This window comes from Dipodomys spectabilis, unplaced genomic scaffold (assembly GCF_019054845.1).
Source record: "Dipodomys spectabilis isolate Male_0828 unplaced genomic scaffold, ASM1905484v1 ptg000092l, whole genome shotgun sequence".
Classification (NCBI taxonomy): domain Eukaryota; kingdom Metazoa; phylum Chordata; class Mammalia; order Rodentia; family Heteromyidae; genus Dipodomys; species Dipodomys spectabilis.
This window is the reverse complement of record NW_024870769.1, coordinates 7766014-7788674: the sequence shown is the minus strand read 5'-3', so window position 1 is coordinate 7788674 and position 22661 is coordinate 7766014. Positions and strand designations below refer to the sequence as shown.

Here is a 22661-nt window from a genome sequence, read left to right as displayed (position 1 = left end):
AGGCTCCAGTATAGAACTTCAGCCCTGTGTGGCATTGGGAGCGTTACTTCAAGTCTTTGGGCCACAGCGACCGAGTAGTCAGCATAAGGTCTGTCTGACCAACACGGCCCTTTTTAAACCAGGAACCGATGAATCCATCAGTTAGGATACCTAGTCTGCTGGGAAATCTGGCCGGGGGGGGGGGGGGGGTGGTCCAGGCCTAGCAACCCAACGTCGGGGAACGCGAGCCAGGCCTCTCTCTTTAAAGCCTGATGCTCAGTGTTCAGAGAACTGCAACAAAAGGAGGAAAATCGAGAAGAGGGGAGCCCTCCCTCCTCCCAGCCCGGGGAGCCCTCCCTCCCTCCCTCCCTCCCTCCCCCGCTACCCGCCGCTCGGGCTAGCGGACACCTTCCCTGCGCCGCGCTGCAGCCTCTGCAGCCGGGCGCGGCGGGGCGGGGCGCGCTGGGAAGCCGGGGAGCCCGGGGCGGGGGGGGGGGGGGGGGGAAGGGAGGGGCCCGGGCCACGTGATCCCAGACAGCTGTTGGCAGAGCGACCGTGGGGGGAGGGGGGCGGGGCGGCCGGCGGAGCCTGGGAAGCGGGAAGCGCGCACGGCGGCCGCCTCCGCCACTGCAGCCGCAGCCCCCGATGTCGCCGCACTAACCGGAACCCAGGTCACAGCATCAGCACCGCCGGCCGGGCAGATCCCGGGAGCCTTCCACCCCGCAGGTGAGGCGCGCTGGGGCCAGGACTGCGAGCTCAGGGATTTCCGCTGCAGGTTCCCCCCTTCCCCCCCACACCCCATCCCACCCTCGAGGTCCTGGGTGCATAGTCGCCTCGCCTCCAGCTGACCCTCCGGATGCACGGACGGTGCTCTCCGGGGCCAGATCCTCGGGGTTGCAGGCACTGGCCAGCTGGAGCCTGGGGGAGGGGGCGGAGGGGGAGGGGTCTTGGTCAGGGGTGACTCGGAAATATAGAGTGCACGGGTGAAGCAGGGGGACACCCCACCCCGGGGCGCAGGCTCTGCAGCCCGGTTGGAACCTGCCCCCGCCCTCCACACCCCAATCTCATCTCTCCCATTTACCTCCCGCCCCCCCCCCCCCACCCCCATCTCTTTTTAATTCTAGTAAATCCAGACTTCGCTTCCTCCCGTGTTTTCTTTTCCCGGGGACCAAGTTGCAGTTCCGTAGGCTGTTTGCCAGCGCATCCTTCACCCTTCCACCGGTGGCATGGGTGGCCGTGGCCGTGGTCGAGAAAGACAGGCAAATTCCTCTAGTAAAGCACCTGCAGCCAAGGGCAGATTTGCCAGGGACAGGGCTGCCTAGCTGGGCCCTCGCCCTTGAGCTGCCTCTGTACCCCTGGCCTTCCATCCCTTCCCACCCCTACCCCAACCCCCACCCGGAATCTGCCGGGTCTGAGACAGCCTGAGTCTACTGTCCGCTGAAGGCCCGACATGCCAGCTGTTGCTCTGGTCTGCACGCCGAACTGGACATAACTCCCCTTACCCCCAAGCCTCGCCTGGAGATCTAGGGGCGGTTAGTCCAGTTACTATATTTCTGAGGTGGCTGTTTGTTCACCTCAGCTTACCTTTGCCTTTTGGTTTGCTCCTCTGTGGGGGCACTATCAACATCATGAAAAGCTGGAAGGGATGCTTGAATCTTAAAGAACTGGTGAGAATCTGGGGCTACTCCACATAACTACATTCTTACCTAAAAACATTTGTCATTGCTGTTACCCAAGCTGACCTAGTAGTAGGGTTCTCTAAATAATTATTTTCCCCTGGGTAATTGTAGTTTGCAAGTACATCGAATTATTCTGTGCCTAGCCTTCTGGTGCATGTGTATTTGTGTGTGTGTGTGTGTGTGTGTGTGTGTGTGTGTGTGTGTGTGTGTGTGTCTGTCTGTCTGTGCCTGCAGTATTCCACACCCAGTTGGAAAATACACCACTTGCAGAGGAAACCTATGCTAATTCAAAATGGCAGAATATAAAATCAGGCCAGACTGAAGCTTGACAGACCACAGCCAATAGCAGCTGCCCCCTGACTTAGGACTTTCTAAGAGAGTCAGACGAAGTGACTACTCTGTCATAGGTATCTTTACCTTAGGGCAAGTTGGGGGAGGGGAAGAAGGGGCAAAAGCATCAAGGATTAAATGGGAAGTTTAAGAATCTGCAATTTTTTTTTCAAACTTACAAAAATCTGGTAAAATACCTAAATGAAACTCTGATTTTAATTTGATTTTATTTAGCCTCAACTAAAGTTGACTGTGTGGCTGCTGCTGTTTTGTGCATGGCTTAGATGTCTTGTATCCACAGGGACTCTTAAAAGAGAGGAGTGTATAATGTAAATATCATCCAAGAACAGTGCACATACTAAATATAGATAGCCAAATTTCACTGGAAGAGCTGAATTAGCACCATGAGCAAGCAAACACTGAAGCAGCAAGAAATGGCAACATTTTTGCAAGGTGACTCATTTTTAGGTTTATTTTGTTGTTGTCTTTTGCTTTTTTAACAGTTTCCTTTCTTTTTTCACTGGTGTGTTGCCAGCCATCTTGTTTTTAGGAAGCAGAAAATGCATGAACATGCAAGTGCTTTGGGGATAATGGAAAACAGAAAGATGTGCTTAAAGTCTGGAGGGGGAGAGCTGGAGTCATGCTGGGAAATCTTGTTGTCAATCACATTTTCACAGCAGGGAGGCTGAATCCAGCAGGATGAATGAACTACTAAGGTTTTATTAGCTGGCTGTCAACTGGCATCCAGGGTCCAAATCCAGGTCCTGCTGACCTCTATCTCCCAGTCTTGATTTCCACATGTCTTTGAAAGCCTTGGGAAAGGGGAAAAGTTTACTGTCTACTTTGAGCAATGGGAAACCAAACTGTAGGATGAATTAAAAATCTTAAAAATGTTTAAGGTCAGAGACAACTCTTTAATTTCTTAATTCAAGCCCATTTAATTTAAACTGTATCTACCAGATATTCACATTTTCTAGTGATGAGATTGCATCTCTTTTTAAGAACCAAAACTTTAATTGTAACCAATATCTTTAAATGCAAAAATGCATTCTTTGATTTAAAAAATTAGTTGCTCGTGTTTGTGGAGAACCATTAGGATATTTCCTTTAAAAAGAAACTAAAGTGGGCCACATATCTTCATGTCTTAAATGAACCTAATTTTAAGAAGAAACAAAGCCCATGTTAAAGTAACTGAAATTATACTCAAGTCAGGGTTTTTCTGTAACTTGAATTTGAATTTTCTAAGTCATGAGTTGGTGACTCCAGATCTACTAAGGCTAAACTAGAAATTGTGCATGGGTTGTTATGGTTTGGGCACAGTGGTCAGCACATGGACATTCCAGGATTCTCTTTCCACAGCCAGCGAGGAGGGAGAAGGTGGGAAGAAGCAGGGAAAAGGGAGAATGACTTGAAACCATTGGGATGGATAGGAGCCAAGTATGGATAGATATGCTGAAGTGAAGACAGATGCCACATGTTCAGTTTTAAAAAATTACTCACATGACAGCATGAATGTGTAGATAGACTATTAATGACACGTTTTAAAAAAATCCATAAGATTGAGGGTGTAGTTCAGTGGCAGCGCACTTGCCCAGCATTCTCCACACCCTGAGTTCTTCCCCAGCACGATAGATAGATAGTATAAACATATGAAGCTTATGTTTGTTGGAGGGCAATCAAATTATAAATAAGCAAAAGGGTATATTTTTTTTTTCTATTCCGGTCCGGGGTCTTGAACTCTGTGTTTGGACGCTGTTCCCTGGGCTCCTGTTGCTCAAGGCTAGTGCTCTGCCACTTGAGCCACAGTGCCACTTCTGTTTTTTTTCTGTGATACATTGGAGATATGCAACAGAAATACTCACAAGACAATATGCTGGAAATGATCTGTACAATTTTAGGAGGAACAGGAGAAGGAAAAGTGGGAGAAAAATGAGGGAGGGGGCAACAAGTTCAACAAGAAATGTACTTATTATCTTACTTATGTAACTGTAACCCCTCTGTACATCTCCTTGACAAAAATTTAAAAAAAAAATCTGTTCTTAAAAAAAAAAATCTCATTGACTTTCCTGCCTGGGTTGGCTTCGGACTGCGATTCTCAGATCTCAGCCCCTGAGTAGCTGGGATTACAGCAAAAGTTGTTTTTTTTTTTCTTTTTGTTGGTTGTGGGGCTTCAACTCTAGATCTGGGTGATGACTCTCAGCTCTTCTGCTCAAGGAGAACACTCTACCTACTTGAGCCACAGTGTCACTTCTGGTTTTCTGGTGGTTTAATTGGAGGTAACCGTCTCTCAAACTTTCCTGCCTGGGCTGGCTTTGAACCGTGATCTTCAGATCTCAGCCTCCTGAGTAGCTCGGATTACAGGCATGAGCCACCAGTGCCTGGCTAAAGTTTTTTTTTTTTTAATCACAATAAGAAAATAGTGTTTACAATTCAGCAGCCATTAGCTAAGTGTTTATTGAACACTTGAAACATGGCTAGTCCAAATAGAGAAAATTGAAAATGTCTTATGAGTGAAAAATACAAACCAGATTTTAATACCTTTCTTTTATACAAAAGAAGAATTTTAAATGTGTTAGTAATTTTTATTTCGATGCTTTCTTAAAGTATTATGTTGGCTATATTTGGGTTAAATAAAAGTCATACTTTATCTTTTGAAAATGTGGCTGCTACAAAACAAAATTGTGCCTAGGACTAATATCTGCCTTACATTACATTTATGTTGGACAGTGTCAGTCTAGGAAGTTGTTACCAGGAAATGGGCAGACATTAGTGAGGCTGTGTGTAAAACATAAGGAGAAGCTTGACAAATAAAAAAAAAAAAAAGCTAAGCTGGGCCCTGGTGGCTCACGCCTGTCATCCTACTTACTCAGGAGGCTGAGATCTGAGGATCGCGGTTCAAAGCCAGCCTGGGCAGAAAAGTCTGTGAGACTCTGATCTCCAATAAACCACTAGAAAAGCAGAAGTGACACTGTGGCTGAAGAGGTAGAGCGCTCGCCTTGAGCTGAAGAGTGCAGGAACAGCACCCAGGCCCAGAGTTCAAGCCCCACGACTGATGGAGAGGTACTGCAAGGACTGAGTAATCAGAGACACTGTAAACGGAGAAGGGGCTGGGACAGTTGAATTATGAGGTTTTCTTTTCCTTATCTTGTGGATCCATGCCTCATATATGTTGGCAACTGCACTACCACTGAGCTACACCTCAATCCTATGCAACATTTTGAAGCAGAGTAAGCAGACTCGTGAACAAAGACTTGGGGTGAATGGAGAAAGAGTTGGCAGGTGTTAAGGTAGATGATAGGACTTTAGGATGGTGAAAACAAATGCTCACATGCCTGTGTAGTACTGCATGGTAACTTCCCTACTCTTAGGTCAGTGTTTGCACATCCAAATGAGATGAACTTATCCTAATTCAGAGTGTAAGTCAGGGATCTTGGATCCTAGCTCTGGTTTCCTCTAATTACGAGTTTGACCTTGAACAAGCCATTTATTTTTTTCTCCTTTTAAAAAATGGGATGAGCAAGAGCTATCCACCAGTTCCACACAGTGGTTTCCATGGGATGAGGTATAGCATATTAAAAATCACAAGGAATTACTGGATTTTTACATTGATTTGTCAAAACACGGTATACTGATATATACTGTCAGTATATTATGAATATGGTGTCACATTTAAGGATATATCTGCTTACATGTGAGAGTGACATAGACTGTACATATGAAGTATGAACATTTCAATTTAAGGACCATTGTAAGCCCCCATGTCTCTATTTTACAATTTCCTTACAGCTAGACAAATTGTCCAGCTTGGACACAAATGGAGATTGATGGTTATCAGAAATGAGTTGTAGGCGTAACACTCAAGATTTGACCTATTTTTCCTTTATTCCAGTGGACTGGATAGTAGGGGGATTTTTAAAGGAAAGTAAAAATAAAAGGCTAAATTAATTTAAATTGTGATGTGAAATGAGAGACATATCCAAAGGATGGTTTTGTCTCTTGTACTTACACTAAAAGTGTGAGCAATATAAATCATGTTTAAGTTATTAGAGTATGGCCAGCTTACCCAGTTACTTTTCATACAACCTTATCAAGACCAACTGTTATCAAAATATTATATGTTTATTAAACATTTATATTAAAATGGCATGTTATTTTAAGTTGTAGTTCTTTTTAAGTATTTTGGCTATTTGTAGTTCTTTTGGAGCTGACTTTTCTGTACTTTCCATATTTTTCCCTTAGCGTGGTCTTTTTTTTGGTAATTTATAAGACTTCTTTAACTGTTAAGAAACTATCTTTTTTTTTTTTGATGGCTGTTGCAAACATATTTCCCAGAATGTCATTCAAAGTTTTGCCCCACAGGAAGATTTTTTTTTAGTTATTCTTATAATTAAGCCTATAGTGTTTTCCTTAATAAAATTAAGTTTTTTTTCTTGCATAGACAGGTTTTCCTCTATAATATGACTTTAAAATTGTTTGTATTATAACAACTTACTTTGGACAAGAGTGAGTTAGGGGTGTGAACAGGTTTCTTTACTCCTTGCCATAGCATAATTACCCAGTGTTATCTGTTGTCTGACATATCGTTCACTTCAGTTTCAAATTTGGACATCATCATCTTCTAGTTTCCTACATTGTATGGTTATATTTTATGACTCAAAGTTTTTCATCAGATGAAAATTAATTCTGAGACTTTATAATATAGTTTAATGCCATGAAGGGATGGTCTTTCATTGTTTGTTTTTATTTTATTTTTTGGGTGCTTATTTCTAAAACATTTTGGCTGTTAACAGCATAGATCTCTTGCAAAAAGATTTCAAGATCTCTAGTTTTCCTTTTTTTCTTTTTCTTTTTGGTTGATCATGGGGCTTGAACTTTGGGCTTGGGCATTGTCCCTGAGCTCTTCAGTTCAAGGTGAGCCCTCTACCACATGAGCCACAGCACCACTTCAGGTTGTCTGGTAAGGTTTATTGGAGATAAGAGTCTCATGGACTTTCCTGCCCGGGCTGGCTTTGAACCGTGATCCTCAGATCTCAGCCTCCTGAGTAGGTAGGATTACAGGCCTGAGCCACTGGCTCCTGGCTCTTTTATAATTATTATGATTATTTTTTACAATGCTGGAACTTGAAACATGTATTTTACCACAGAGTATACGCTCAGCCATTAAGATCTCTCTGAACACATTTTTTTTCCCTCCAGAAGCTCTATTTGTAGATTGACTGCTGCCATTTTTATTCCACTGATTAATTTAGGGAGGACAAATATTTCCATGTAACATTGAATCTTACAGCAAAAAAGGAACATTTTATTGCCTTTCAAATCTCTTCTGTTCCCATGAAACCTTAGCAGTTTCCTTCATTGAGGATTTCCACATTTCTATAGATCACAACCTCTAGTAGTTTGTGTCTTATTCTGTAAGAGAGGCAGGCATATCTTCTCCATAATCCTGTGCAGCTTCTATTCTTACTTATATACCTACCCTTCTATGGAATGTAATTCTCAATAGCTCGTGTGTGTGTGTGTGTGTGTGTGTGTGTGTGTGTGTGTGTGTGTGTGTGTGTGTGTGTGTGTGTGTGTGTGTGAATGCCAGTATTGGGGCTTGAACTTAGGACCTGGTGTTGTTCCTTAGCTTTTTGCTCAAGGCTGGTGTTCCGCCACTTGGGCCACAGTTCTGTTTCAGCTCTTTGGTAGTTAATTAGAGATAAGAGTCTCACAGACTTTATTGCCTAGGCTGGCTTTGAACCACCCTCACACCTCAGCTTCCTAAGTAGCTAGGATTATGGCACTTATCAGCTCTTAAACATGGCTATGAAGTTGTCAGTGAACGGGACAGCTGAGACCCTGTGCTCTCATTCCCTTTGTACTAGGTGGAGTTTCTGAGGTCCAGGAAGTTAAGAAGTGACATATCACCTTAGTGACATCTACCTGTACTCCCTTTCTTAAAAGCTCCCTCATCCTTGAACTGAGTCAGGTCCTCAGGCAGGATGACAGGAAAAGGCAGGGGCTTGTGAGGAAAGGGCTCACATCCCAAACCTCACTAGAAGCTGGGAGAAATAATTTGATATGGTTCATGGTCCCTTTGTTCTTTAGGATGGAACATTCAACTTAAAATTCCTTGTGCAACTCTGTTTTCCTAGGAGGTGACCAAAGTATCTTTTTGATCCTTGTCCAGTGATTCAATTACTTTTTTATTTTACATTATTATTATTATCTTTAAGTCGGTGTACAAAGAAGTTCTCATTCTACAAAACAGTATTTGAATACAAGGTGTCAGACAATATTGTCATCCATTGCTCCTAACCCATCCCTTCTCTCACTTCAGTTACTTGCTTGATTGTGTCTGTGAGCAACCTTTCTTCCCCATGATAAAGACCTTTCAAACATCTTTGAGCTCCATTTTTTCTTGGTTTGAACCTAGTGCTCATGGGATTTTAGATGCTGAAAATTCATGTTGGCAACTCAATGGACTTAGAAGTCCTAACTAAAGTTATATATAGATCAAGAGTCCTCCTGAGAGGTCTTGTCTTCTCTCTCAAAACAATGCTTCAGTATATATTTTTCTCACTTAGTAGTAGTGCTCTACTGGCCTGTAAAAATGTCTTAAAGTGTCCTTATTAGTGACTAAAACATAGTGATTTAAACATAATTAAAAAGCTACTAAGTAATTTGACCTCACGATAAAATAATTTCAAACAACATAGCCAATTAAGCTGAAATTTAATTTCAGTTTACATATCCTCATAATCACTACCAATCTTTTAACTCTTTCAGGTCCTTTTCTATCTACTTATCTTACCTGTCTGTCTATGGATCTATTTGTCTATTCATCCACCCATCTAACCACCTACATGCCTATATGCCATATGTACTTATATTTACATAAATATATGTGTACTACATATTTATATGCAGTCACGTAGTAATATATTAACATGAAATAGGTTTTCTTTCGATAATAAAGTGGAATGAAGTTGTTAATGGTGAACACAGCAGAAAGCGCCAACATTAATGGATGTTTACAAAGCATTTTATGAGACATGAAGTAACCCTACATTTTAATGCCAGCAAGATTTATATTTTATATTTTCTTCCATGAGAAATGTATATTGAAATGATATTTAAAAAATATTGAGTGAGAGTTAAATGGCTAACTACCATTTTAAAGACTGAGAAGATCTTTACAAAAAATCTCATGGTCCAGATTAAACAGGTACAGCTCAAATCACATTAATGGAAAAGGATTAAAGTAGACAGTGGGCTGTTTTGATGGGAGGAGAAGACAGATGGTGAGAACGAGAAGGTTATAATTCACAACACCCTGCCAAATTGGTAGACACAATGGCAGCAATGTCAGAAATGAGAACAGAAGGAAATGAAAGGACCCAGACAGATATGGCTTGCTTAGTAACTCTCAGTTATTTCCCATAAAGGATGCTCTATATGCATGCCTATTTAAACAGTTTTTTTCCTTTATCTCCAGGACTTTCTACAGGAACAAGTTCAGGGAACACATTTTTCTTGACTGTGTCTTTGAGTCTTCCACATGCTATTATCTGATCTTATTTAATCATCATATATACACATTTGATATCATGGCCTCATTTTTCATATGAAGAACTTAGTAAAAGGAGGACTAGAAGCCAGAATGTGGGTTTATCTCTGTGTGTGTGTGTGTGTGTGTGTGTGTGTGTGTGTGTGTGTGTGTGTGTGTGTGTGTGTGTGTACCTGTGCCTGTACAGGGGCTTGAATTCAGGGTCTCACACTCTCATTTAGCTTTTTGCACTCAAGCCTGGTGCTCTACCACTTGAGCCACAACTCCACTTTTGCCTTTTTTGTTGTTTTATTGGAAGAGTCCTACAGCCTTCTTTTTTTCTCCAGATCTGAGATCCTCAGATCTCAGCCTTCTTGCTGAGGACTACAGGGATGGGCAACCTGCTCCAGGCAGCCCAACTTTTTAAAATAGCCTTAATATTCCTTCTCAGAGTGATAATTATGATGGTACATAACTAACATATCATTAATGCAATGCAATTGGTTTTCTTCTTTCTGTCCTCCCTTGCTTCTTCCCTTGTTTTGTACTCCTTCCCCCCTTCCCTCCTTTATTCCTATCCTGTGAACTCTGGAAAATTGTCTTCTGGCCTGCCTTATAATAGGAGAACACCATCCTTGTAACAAGCTTGGTCTCACCTTTTTTTTTTTTTTTGCCAGTCCTGGTGCTTGAACTCAGGGCCTGGGCACTGTTCCTGAGCTATTTTTGCTCAAGGCTAGCACTGTACCACTTGAGCCACAGCACCACTTCCGGCTCTTTCTGTTTATGTGGTACTGAGGAATTGAACCCAGGGCTTCATGCATGCTAGTCAAGCACTCTACCACTAAACCACATTCATATATATATATATATTTAATTTACTAGCCTGAATGAAAATAATGTATCCAACATAAATTGGTGTTCCATTTGTTCCTACATTAAAAAATGTTATATCTTTTTCTTCTTTTTTATATCTTTTTCCCCTTTCACTTCAGAATCTCTTAAAGACTTCTTGCATATAGATACACAGGCATATGTTCCAATATTAGATGAACAAGCAATGAGACATTTTTTATACACAATACAGTTTGTCAAGTGTGGAAAGTTTCTATTGTAAAAGTTATTAAATTCATGATATGTAGTATATTCATTATGTATTCGCTCCACAATGACAGTGAGTTTGTGGGAATGACCTTGGAAAACATTTTTCTTTTTTTAAAGACCAAGTCTCACTATATAGCCCTAGTAGGCCTCATGATCCTCCGGCCTTAGCTTTCTGAGTGCTGAGATTACAGGTATGTGTCACTATGCCAAACTGCCTTGAAAATTTGTGATATTAAAAAATTAGGAATCATCATATAAGAATATGTCCTTGGATTTAAAGAATTCCAAATATAGATTCTAAAGCACTGCATTTCATTACTATAGAAAACCCTATTTTCTTAGTTATTACAAGTCATATGAATCAAGACATTATACATTTTGCTTTAATTTATCTTTTTCATTATGATCATATCTCATAAATAAGCCAGAATCAGATGTGATCAAAAAGCAAAATTAGTTTAGTTATGATGGCTGTGGGGTCTCTACTCTATTACAGAGCTATGGTTTTTAGTTTTAAAGAACTGAATAACATATTGCTTTGATTGCCATTATTCTATTTTAAAAATGTACTGATCTTCATTTTATATGGAACATTAGAAAATTCTTGAATATGTACATATATATATGTGTTTATATGCTTTCTATAATTCTATGATACACTGATCACAAAATTATTACTATTGATATTTTTGTTGCATTTCCTTATGATTTTAATTATATCTTTAAAAGCAATATACATAATTTAAATGATTTCATATAAGGTTTTGTGAGGTTTTTTTCATTTCAGCAGCATCTCCAAAGCAATTATATATTTACTAGCATTCTATATGTTTAGGTATCATATAATTTTTAATTCTTATAATCATGTAAATGTTTATATTTGTTGGAAAATACAGATAGACCAGCAGTAGTGGTTCACTAAATTGTCAGGAGTGATGTTCAAGTTGAATAGTTACTAAGTTTCTAGAAACTTGGTTTTTAAATTTTTAAATAGATATTATTTTCATTTTTCTGGCTACATAGCCTAGCCTGGATTGAAACTGGAAGTGTTCCTGCCTCAGCCTCCCAAGTCTGGGAGCACAAATGTGTGTCACCATGCTTGGCTTCATACATATATATATATATATATATATATATATATATATATATATATATATTTAGTCTTTTAAAAGTGCAGGAGAATTTGAAGAAATAATGAATCAGTTTGGTAATTTTAGTCCATAAGAGAAAAGTATTATTCAAAAGATAGGTTTTCCAAAGTTCTAATGACTTAGAAGTATGTAGCTACTGGAAATGATATTAAATACTCTTTTTTTTTAAAGCTCAGATTCCCTAAGAATGAGTCACTAAAGGATTTACCTTGCATGTATTTTAAATGGAGATGTTTTCCAAATGACATTTTTTTAAGCGTTAGAAGAGTTCTAAAGTGTCTAGAATAGTTGAAAAATGAAAACACTGAACAATTTCAAGTCTTCTGTTATTATAGTCAGATTTCCTATTTCTAGAGTCAAAAGAATGGGGAAAACCTAGCCTTCTATAGCACTGGTTACCAGGGGTAGGGATCCCACCCCTTTTCATGTTAATCAGGGGTAGTAGACTTTACCAACCATCATCTCAAAGATAGAGAATGTTGTTACTAATTCTGTTTTTCAAGTCAGATAAAATTAAATAGCTTTCTTGAAAACGAAATTGAGATACGAGAATGGCAGAAAGTTGAGACCCTTGAGGCTGGTGGATGTCTCCATGAGGATTATTGTATTATTCCTTGAAAATTGCTTTCAATACAAACAGGCAGAAAAAATGAGTAATACTTTTGAGAGACCAGTGAGGTTAAATAGCCTCTATCAGTGGCTATTACATACCGGTATAAACTGGCTGCATCCAATTCACTTGTGTTTGTTTAAAATATCCTTCCTGTGATCTCAGCTTGAACCTACTGAATCAGAATCTCTTGAGGACCGATGGTAGGAATCTGCCCTTTAACTAGCTCACCAGACCTTTCTGATGCTTGGTCAAATTTGAATATCATAGTAGGGGAGCACCTGGTCACAATCAGTTTTGCTCCCCAATCTTTTCTCTCCTTGAAGATGAAATGGAGATACTACTGTACTCCTCTCCTTTAAGCATTTAGTGAGATCAGTATCAGTGCTAGGTGCTGGGAAATGAAGACTGACGTGAGTCCTTGCTCTTGTGAGATTCATAGTCTCTGAACAGAAATAGATATTTCAACATGAAATAAAACAAAGAAAAAGGGAACCAAGGCTAAACCAAAGTCCTCTCTTTTCAAGGCAGCGTCTCAGCCCCCTGCAGTTTTCAAGGATACACTCCAAGAAAACATACAGTGCTGTCTCCAATCTTCACAGAATTTTAAACATTTGCTCATAGGGTTTGTTTTTAAAATGGTATTATCACAGAAACTTTCAAGTAGAGGAAACTTTATATACATACCCACTACCCAGCTTTAACAGTTTTAATTTTGTAGTCAGTCTCGTTTCCTTTCAGCTCTCAATCTTTCTTTCTACCCTGAATGACATGGAACTATTTATTTCACAGTATGTATCTGCACAAGACATGAATATTTTAGAATAGTTTTTTTTTTTAAATTTTCAGATGGAATCTTCCTAGGTAGCTGGTTGATCTTCAACCTGTAAGTTCAAATGATTCTTCTACTTCAGCTTCTTTAAGGGCTGAGATTTTAGGCACATACTACCACATCTGGCTAAGACATGGCTTCTTCCAATAGTTAAAATCTGTATTGTGATCCTATTTAAGATACTGACAACCACTCCTTAGTATAATAAAGTACTCAGTTTATATTTGTTACCCTTATTGTTTTATACAGCCTTTTACAGTATGTTTAAATGAAGATCCAAATAAGCTGTTGATTGCAATTGCTTGATGTATCTCTTAACTTTTTCCCTTCCTCTATCCCTCATTTCCTTCCTTCCTTCCATCCTTCCTTCCTTCCTTTCTTCCTTCCTTCCTTCCTTCCTTCCTTCCTTCCTTCCTTCCTTCCTTCCTTCCTTCCTTCCTTCCTTCCTTCCTTCCTTCCTTCTTCCCTCCCTCCCTCCCTTTTTCTTCCTTTCTTTACTATTGGAGAAGCCAATTTTTTCCTGTGGAGTTTTTCAGAATCCTAGTATTTCCCCGAATCCTATTACTGAATACATCCACTGGTGCTTTTTGTATCCTGTATTAGTTGGTAGTTAGATCCACAGAGTTGGTGTTTTCAGTGCATTTTAGTTGCATTTTGAAACATAAGTATATCTAATAAACCAAATGCCAACCATTTACAAGTGAAATGAAGGAGTATTGTAGTGATTGTGCAAGTCTGGCAGGGACATCACTATATTAGGAGGAGAAAGCAAACATTTATTGAGTATCTACTGTATATAGCCACCACGCTAGTTGCTTTCTGTACGTTCTCTTATAAACCCAAGTTGTATGTTGTGTGTGTGTTGAGGGGGGAGGATATCAGGGCCATTTCCACACAAGGAAGCTCTGGCTCAAATTTAGTGGGTAGAGTCAGGATGGGTACTAGGGTATATATATATCTCTAAAGTGTGTTTTTCTCTTGCCCCTGGGTGCATGGGAGCAGAAAGACCTTGTAAAAGAGTATAATTTCATACAGGTGATAAGAGTTCTTTATTTGTCCCAGTGTCAGGTTGTGAAGAGGATTCAGAGGTGCAGGCTCTGCTGTGTGGAATCTCTACCCAACTTCCTCAACTCTAGTCTACCATCCTGCAGGCATATGGCATTGTTGTCAGGTCTTTGAGTTGTCAGCAGGGGCCAAATATCTGAATTGTCTTTGGGAACCTCTAGATCTCAAAATGTTAGCTGCTAATTTAGGTGTCTAAAAAGCACTATCTAGGACAAACCAAACACACCTATAGTCCTATACTACACAGCTGGGAAGTATGTCAGCTGAAAGCTGGCACATGGGAACCAAGGGTTAACTGTTAGAGGCAGATATTACCCTGAAAATTAGAGAAAGGGATTGTTAAGCAGTTCGTAAAAGATATGAGATGGCAAAAGATATGAGAAGCAAAATTTCAAAATATGAAAGAGGAAAAAATGCCATATTTTTTTTTTTTTTTTTTTTTTTTGGGTCTGGTCATGGGGCCTGAACTCTGGGCCTGGGCACTATCCCTCAGCTCTTCAGCTCAAGGCTAGTGCTCTAACACTTGAGCCACAGTGCCACTTCCGGCTTTTTTGTTTTTGCTTATGTGGTGCTGAGGAATCAAACCCAGGGCCTCATGCATGCAAGGCAAGCGCTCTACCACTGAGCCACCTTCCCAGCCCCAAAAATGCCATATTTCTCAAGGAGCAGTCTTCACCATATATTCTTGCCTCATTTTCATAATCTGTGTCTTAGATGGTAATTTGGACACTTTGGAAATTTATAAAACTTTGGAAACTTATAAAAGTATCAACTAGATCTCATCCTATCCCTAGGAAGAATGTACTACCTCTCATTGTTCCTGTTTGTAAATGTTTGGGGAAGTGACAAGTTTTGAACCCAGGTAGGATGCACAGCTTCCTGACTCATGTAGCTTGCATCTGAATTACTCCATGAAGTCCCATGAGTTAAAGGTAAAGGCAGGGTCCCAGATTAGGATACTATTGTCAGATTATAGAATCATTAAGAGGTGGGCCTAGATTTATAGAGAGAGACTAGATGGGATCTAGCTCTTTTCCTTCAGGCCATTCAGTGAGCAGCTTTGCCCACTAGAAGAGATCTTTCACCATGGGTACAAAAGCAATGGAGTCAATAGACCATGGATTGGAAGATACAAAATTGTGAGCCCAATTAAACCTTTTCTTCATATAAGGTGGATATTTCAGTTATTTGCTTTAGTGACAGGGAGGTGACTACCATGTTTACTTAATAACTTAAGAGGACTTCCTTGGCCAATTAAGACATCAACTGCTAGGAGCTGGAGCTCATAAAGCTTTTTGCTCTGCTACATAGAACTTTCAACAAGACACTTGTAATTTTTCTTTCTTTTGGGCACAGCTTGATGAGTCTGAGCTAATTTATATATATGACTTGTATTAGCTGCCACTTACAACCCAGTTTTTAATTTCTTTCTAAATTTGTTGTTATTTCACTGGTTTTCTATTGTATTGTAGGAAAAGCAACTCATAATGAGTATTATTTGTCCCATTTTTGAGTTCAAAAGGAATGCTAATAATTTTTAAATAAATAGATCAATGAATAAAATAATTTCTTCTTAGCTTTTCTGGAAAGTGACAATTCATAGACACTGAATTTAGACATATTCAATGAAGCTGGTGGTGGGTGGGGTGGGGGGGATGTGGAGGATAGGAAACCCTCACTGGCCTGGTCTCTTTGTGTAAGGAAAGGCAGTTTGTCACAGTTATTTGCAAAGACAGTTAACAAGCCTATAGCTCTTATAGAGAGTCATTTTCTTCTTTTCAGACAACTCCAGGCTTGCTCATTCCTTACTATAGTGACTGATGAGGGTCACTCTAGCTACATGGAGATAAAGCAGCTAGCAGTTTGGCAGTTGTGCAAAGAAAATCCCTGCCTGGGTTCAGGGCATTCATGCCTTCAATAACTCCTCACCAGACCTGAGGACAAAGACTTTTTCTCCACACAGCTTCTCCCCTTCTTGTCTAGACATTCTGTAAACTGTTTCCTAGTTACAAGCATACAGAGCTCCAATCCCACAAGCCTGAAGGCCAGTTACCAATGGAAGAACCTTTGCTGGTCGAGGCTGCTCGCTTGCTCCACAGCAAGTTCCAAGAGAACTAATGTCTTGTTCCCAGAGGGAAGCCAGAATCCTGAGGGAAGGTCTTTGATGGTTAGAGATTGCTCCTAGGGATAAATCACCATAACAATGGCACCAGATCTGAAGCTGCTGGGTAAATGCCTAAATCCATTAACCCTGTGTGGCTATTTAATTTTTAAAACATTTTAGCTGAACATGATGGTTTTAGACCCCTATTCCCAGCACTCAGGAATTTGATGTAGAAGGATCATGAGTTTGAGGCTAATTTATCTCAAGAAAAAAAAATCAATTGTGGTACAACACTTATAGTATAAAACTGATATGTGTAGTCATCTGATCCTACTATTTGATAGTGTGCAATTCACATTGGTGTGTAACCAATCTCCAGAATATTTTCCTCTTACAAAATGGAAACGCTCCAGTTCCCTTTTCCTGCTAAACCCTGATAACCCATCATTCTAACTTTTTTGTTTCTTTGTGTTTGATCACTCTAGGTGCCTTATATGGGTGAGGTTGAACATCATTTACCAAAAATCTGAAATCTTTGAGCTCTGATCCTGCTACTTACAAGTGTGGTTCACTGCTGCCTGAATGTACTTTTGATATTCTGTCATGTTCTCTAATTGGTTGTCATTTCACAGTTTGTAATGCATATATATCACTGAAAAAAATGATACCAGCTATATTTACGTATTCTAACTTGCATCTTATCCTACTCTCCCATCTTTTAATATAATTTTTCCTCCAACCGCATATAACTTAAAAATAATTTCACTTGAGGAGCCTGAGAGCATAAATATACAGTACAAATAAATGCACTTTCCCAGCAAAGGCCTTCTTAGACAATGCTTGTCAGCTTAAGCATTGATGGGATTTGAGTGTTTCGTTAAATATAACTGTTCCTTTATTGCTAACCTGGCAAAAATCCTAATTGGCAATTGCCACAAAATAGCCTTATTCAGTAGGCCAGCCATTTAAATCTATTGCTGTTAAGGATTTTTCCTTGAAAGAGAGAAATGCTGTACATGATTGTATGTGTGGATCTATGCACCAGATTTACAGTTGCTTATATTAACAATTGCCCTTACTCTGTGAAATTCATATATTCTTTCTAAAAATGCTTTTCTTTAAAAAAAAAAAAAAAAAGCAAAAACATGTCTTCACTCAATGGATTGCCATGAGAGAGCCACAGGATACAGCCAGGACAATACTGGTAAAATTGTCCTGGAACGCAGGACAATACTGGGTTCAGTTTCAGGCTTGAAGCATACCACTACAGGCCCCACCCACCTGAGGTCCTCCCTCTCAAACAGCATTAGGGTTATGAGATTCACATCAGGAGAAATGGAACTGGCATCCAGGGCATCACCTTTAGCTTTTGCAATGAAGAGCTTACTTAAACTAAGTCAGTTGGTGAGCTGGGTAGTTGCTTTCTAATGAGTTCACTTCAGTTTTCTGGAAGTGCCCTAACTCCTCTTTGCCAATTCAATTTTTATGGATGATGGCACCTTTTGTCACTAGAATAAGGAGGGATTTCTTTGGAATCATCAGAATCCTTGATATGCCAATCTTTATCTATTTCTGAGTTTCTTTGGGAAATGGCATTACTGTCCTGCCCAATAGCTTAATAACTACATGTGGCTTCTTCAACTGTAAATTAATTAAAGTTTTTGAGTAAAACTGAAAATTCAGTTCTTCACCATACTAAGTATACTTCAATAGCATCATGAAACTAATGGCTGCCATACTGGAGAGTGAAAACAGGAGTTTTCCATCTTGGGGAGTTTTTTGGACAATGCTAATCCTGGACAGTAGAAAAGAGTGCTGCTGAGTCAGCATTGAGGCTAGTAGTGTGTGGAGTTGGGACTCAGATGAAACAAATGGACAGTTCAGCTAGTTTTCTTAGGGTTGTGATATAGTTTGCTGGGTCATCTAGCTCTTTTTTAAAAAAATTCTTTTTAGTACACACTGAAATTCTGTTCCCTCCTGGGATTCCCTGGTTATTCACAAAATTCAGAGGCAAGGAAATAACAAAAACAATCTCACTGAGTCCTAATGTCCCTGGATTTCTGTTGCCCGTGTCTTCATCACAGCTAAGCAATGGCCTAAACTTGCTGAACAAACCGATGCTTGTTAAAAAACCAAGATTGGGGTCAGTGGCATACGCCTATAATACTAGCTACTCAGAAGACTGAGATCTGAAGATCATGATTCAAAGCCAGCCCAGGCAGGAAAGCCTGTGAGCTCTTATCTCCAGCTAACTACTGCCCTCCTGCATCCCCCCCACCCCCAAAAAAAGAGCCAGAACTGGGAAGTGGAGTGGTACAGCACTGGCCTTGAGCAAAAAAAGCTCAGGGAGTGCTCAGGCCCTGAGTTTTTTGTGACCAGCACACACACATACACACACACATGCACGCACAGGCACGCATGCATACACGCATGCACACCCCCCCCCCCCAAAATCCAACCAACAACCACCTTTTCCACAGATCTTCCTTCCTTCCTTGCTTCCTTCCTTGCTTCCTTCCTTGCTTCCTTCCTTGCTTCCTTCCTTCCTTCCTTCCTTCCTTCCTTCCTTCCTTCCTTCCTTCCTTCCTTCCTTCCTTCCTTCCTTTCCTCCCCTCCCCCATGTCTGTCTGTCTGTCTCTGTCTCTGTCTCTGTTTCTGTCTCTGTCTCTCTATCTCTCTATCTCTTGCTTGCTTGTTTGCTTGCTTTTGCTGGGCCTGGGCCTGGCCTGGACTCTGGGCCTGGACACTGTCCCTAAGCTCCTTTTGGTTCAAGGCTGGCACTTGATCACTTGATCTACAGTATCACATCCATCTTTTTCTGAGATTAATTGGAGATATGAGTCTCATAGACTTTCTGCCTGGGCTGGCTTCTAAGCATGATCTTCAAATCTGAACCTTCTGAGTAGCTAGGACTACAAGCATGAGCCACTGGGCATCTGGCCACAGATGTACAGAGGGGTTACAGTTACATAAGTAAGGTAATAAGTACATTTCTTGTCAAACTTGTTACCCCTTTCCTCAGGGGTCACACCTGTATCTGAAATAATATGCATAGAGAAAAAGCAATATGGTCACTCATGAGTTACTTCTAAACATAGAATATTGACTCTATGATTTGATAGTTGTTGTAGGTATGAATGAAGCAAGTCAATTCTGATTGATTTGCTTAGCAGAAACCTGAGCTCTTGTCCAATTTAAAAAGTGAAATGTGGAAGTATCTTCCATTTGTGTAGCTTCCATTTATGTAGCTTATGGTTTGCAAAATATGTTCTTAGGCATTGTTCTGATACTCAGAAGCCTGTGGACTGGGGCAAAAACATTTGCAAAAGAGGAAAACTTAGGCTCAGAGAGGTAAAGTGCTTTGTCCTAGCTAGTTGGTGTTGGAACTGAGTTTTGAATACCAGTCTAGTGCTTTCCTGAGAACATTGTTTACTTCTCACTTCTATCTTAGACTCATAAAATAAAACATGTTTAAGTTAGGCTTGTCATCAGTGGCTCACATCTGTAATCCTAGCTATTCAGGAGACTGAGATCTGAGGATTGCAGTTCAAAGCCAGCCCAGGCAGGAATGTCTGTGAGACTATTTCCAATTAACCAGCAAAAAGCCAGAAGTAGAGCTGTGGTTCAAGTGGTAGAGTGCTAGCCTTGAGCAAAGACACTGAAGGACAGTTTCCCAGCTCTGAGTTCAAGGCTCAGAACTGGCACACACACAAAAATGTCTAAGTTGTGTTTAAGTTGAATAATTGGAGACAATAATACAAAGTTGGCTTAGTAGATAATGTTTATTGAGTGCCTATAATCTGCAGATTGGAGAAGGGGCTGCTACAGTTGGGTGGTGTGAGTACTGTCCTCATGCATGTGGAATAAATGGCAGCGTCCTTTATGAAAGCACTTCTGAAGAGGGCAGTTGTGTATCAGATTTTGAAGAATACGATTGAGGGGAGAGGACTAAAGGAAAGACTTTGGGCCAAGTGCAGAGGCATGGTGATGAGAAAAGAGAGAGAGTTGTAGAGAAAGTCCAGTTAGTACAAAATTGGAAACAGAAAAGAGGACTTGTTTATGGTTTGTTGCCAATCTACTCTATGTAAGTTATGGCATAGACCTGGGAGTATGTTGGTGAGCAAAGATGATAGTGGTTTTTGTTTCTGTTGCTCATTCAGCAACAGAAGGAAGGAGAAATTATGTATTGGCTGCTGCTAATAGAATACTTCCACAAAATTTCAGATTGTGAATTACTCTAAAGGGAAAGTACATGATCCTATGAGTGTGTGTATAGTACAGTGATGTAAATTAGAGTGACTTTTGGGCTGGTAGTTGAAGCTGCAGGAGTTAAGGTGGCAAAACAGTTTTGGTCTCGGGAGCAGAACAAAAGAATGCTCAGAAAAAAATGGTGGGACATATACAAAGGCCCTGGGAGGTATTAAAATAATTAATAAAAAAGCCCGTGTGAAAAAATTATATTAAGTGAAGTAAGCCAGGCCCAAATTAAAATAGGTCCCATGGTTTCCCTTATTTGCAATAACTAGTATATGCCTAAGACAAGCAGAAAAGGTCAAGAGCTATGTACATGTGACCATATAAGCAAAATGAACACAAGATAGGAACACAAGTGGTTTTTTTTTTCTTTCTTGCTATTGTTTTTAATGTACTTATAATGTACTATGTGATTTTTTAGTTTCTTTTGTATGCTCTTTCCCCACGGTATAATCCCCATTTTTGCTGTATTTGATTCCAGTGCCCCACATCTTGTATATACATTTTTATAATTTGAGGAGGGGAAGGGAAATAACAAAATGCTTAAATAAGGATATGGATTGACCCATTGTAACAATGAGATGTACAAGACACTTATGTTGAAAATGAACTTCACAATTTTGGGAATGGGGAAGGAGGAGATGGGGAGGTGGGGAGGGAAGAGATGGTAGGGGAAAAACAAAGGAAGAGGTACCAATGCTATAGGAAATATACTCATTTCCCTACTCATGTAACTGTAACCCTTCTGTACAGTATTTTTACAATAAAAAATACATATGACATAAAAGGCCCGTGTGTAGGAATTGTAAGAGTAAAAGGGTAGTTTGAGATGAGACTGGGAAAGGAACACATACTTGATCAGACTTTATTCTTATTCTAAGAGCTGTGGGCAGCTTCTGGTGTATTTAAAGCAAAGAGTGCATACTTACAACATTCTAAATAGAGGACTGTGGCTGCAATGCAGAGGATATTTTGATAGGGAATAATATAGGTTTTTCAGTAAAAACCTTATACTTTATGGTTCAGGCAGAAATAATGAACTTGGGTACAGGCTGATGCCAACAGGGATCAAGGAAAGTGGATAATTTCCATAGAGAGTTAGGAGTTCAAATCTATTGGACTTAGTGATGTGTTGGGTAATGAAGTCTCAGATGATAAATATGGTCCCCAGTCCTAGATGCACTAGCAAAATGATAATTCTCTTCAAGAGAGCAACCAGTCCAGGAGCTATTAGTATTTTTTTTTTTTTTGGTCGGCCGTGGGGCTTGAACTCTGGGCCTGGGCGCTGTCCTTCAGCTCTTCAGCTCAAGGCGAGCGCTCTACCACTTGAGCTACAGCGCCACTTCCGGTTTTCTGGTGGTTTATTGGAGATAGGAGTCTCACGGTCTCTCCTGCCCGGGCTGGCTTTGAACCGAGATCCTCAGATCTCAGCCTCCTGAGTAGCTAGGATTACAGGCGTGAGCCACCAGCGCCCGGCTGCTATTAGTATTTTTTTAGTTTATCTTTAGACTCATTTGACTCCTACCCTAAAATCTTGTTATGTAGTGGGCCAGGCACCTTGTAATGCAGTTCTAAGAAGTGGTCAGCCCATCAGTTCTGTAGTTGCTATGTCTGTGAATTCCACCAACCACAAGTTTAAAAATACAATGTTCTGTGGAGGTAAAGGAGAACTGATTTTGTTCAAAGCATGTAAAGACGCTTTCTTGCCATCATTCCCTATATAATTGAACAGTTCACTTTGTATTAGGTATTAAAAATAATCTGGAGATGAATTAGAGTAATCAGGAAGATGTGTGTACATTATATACAGACTCTTGCCTATTTATATATGAGCATCTGTGGATTTTGGTATCTGCAAGTGGTCCTGGAACCAATCTCTCATAAATACCAAAGGATGGCTGCATACTTATTTAGTCCTGTGACAGGTTACTCTGTGTGTGTGTGTGTGTGTGTGTGCGCGCGCGTGCACACGCGTGCATGTGTGTATGTGCGTGTGCACATGGGTGCATGTGCACGCACACACATGCG

General features: G+C 40.4%; 1 protein-coding gene across 1 annotated transcript in view; it reads left to right on the top strand.

Moving 5' to 3' along the window:
- Positions 1 to 566: 566 nt before the first annotated feature.
- The window catches only part of Scrn1 (secernin 1), a 65154-nt gene continuing 43059 nt past the window's right edge, over positions 567 to 22661 (top strand). Inside the window, exon 1 of the mRNA XM_042685074.1 lies at positions 567 to 705. The gene's annotated coding sequence lies outside the window, so the exon portion shown is untranslated. The remainder of the gene's footprint in view (positions 706 to 22661) is intronic.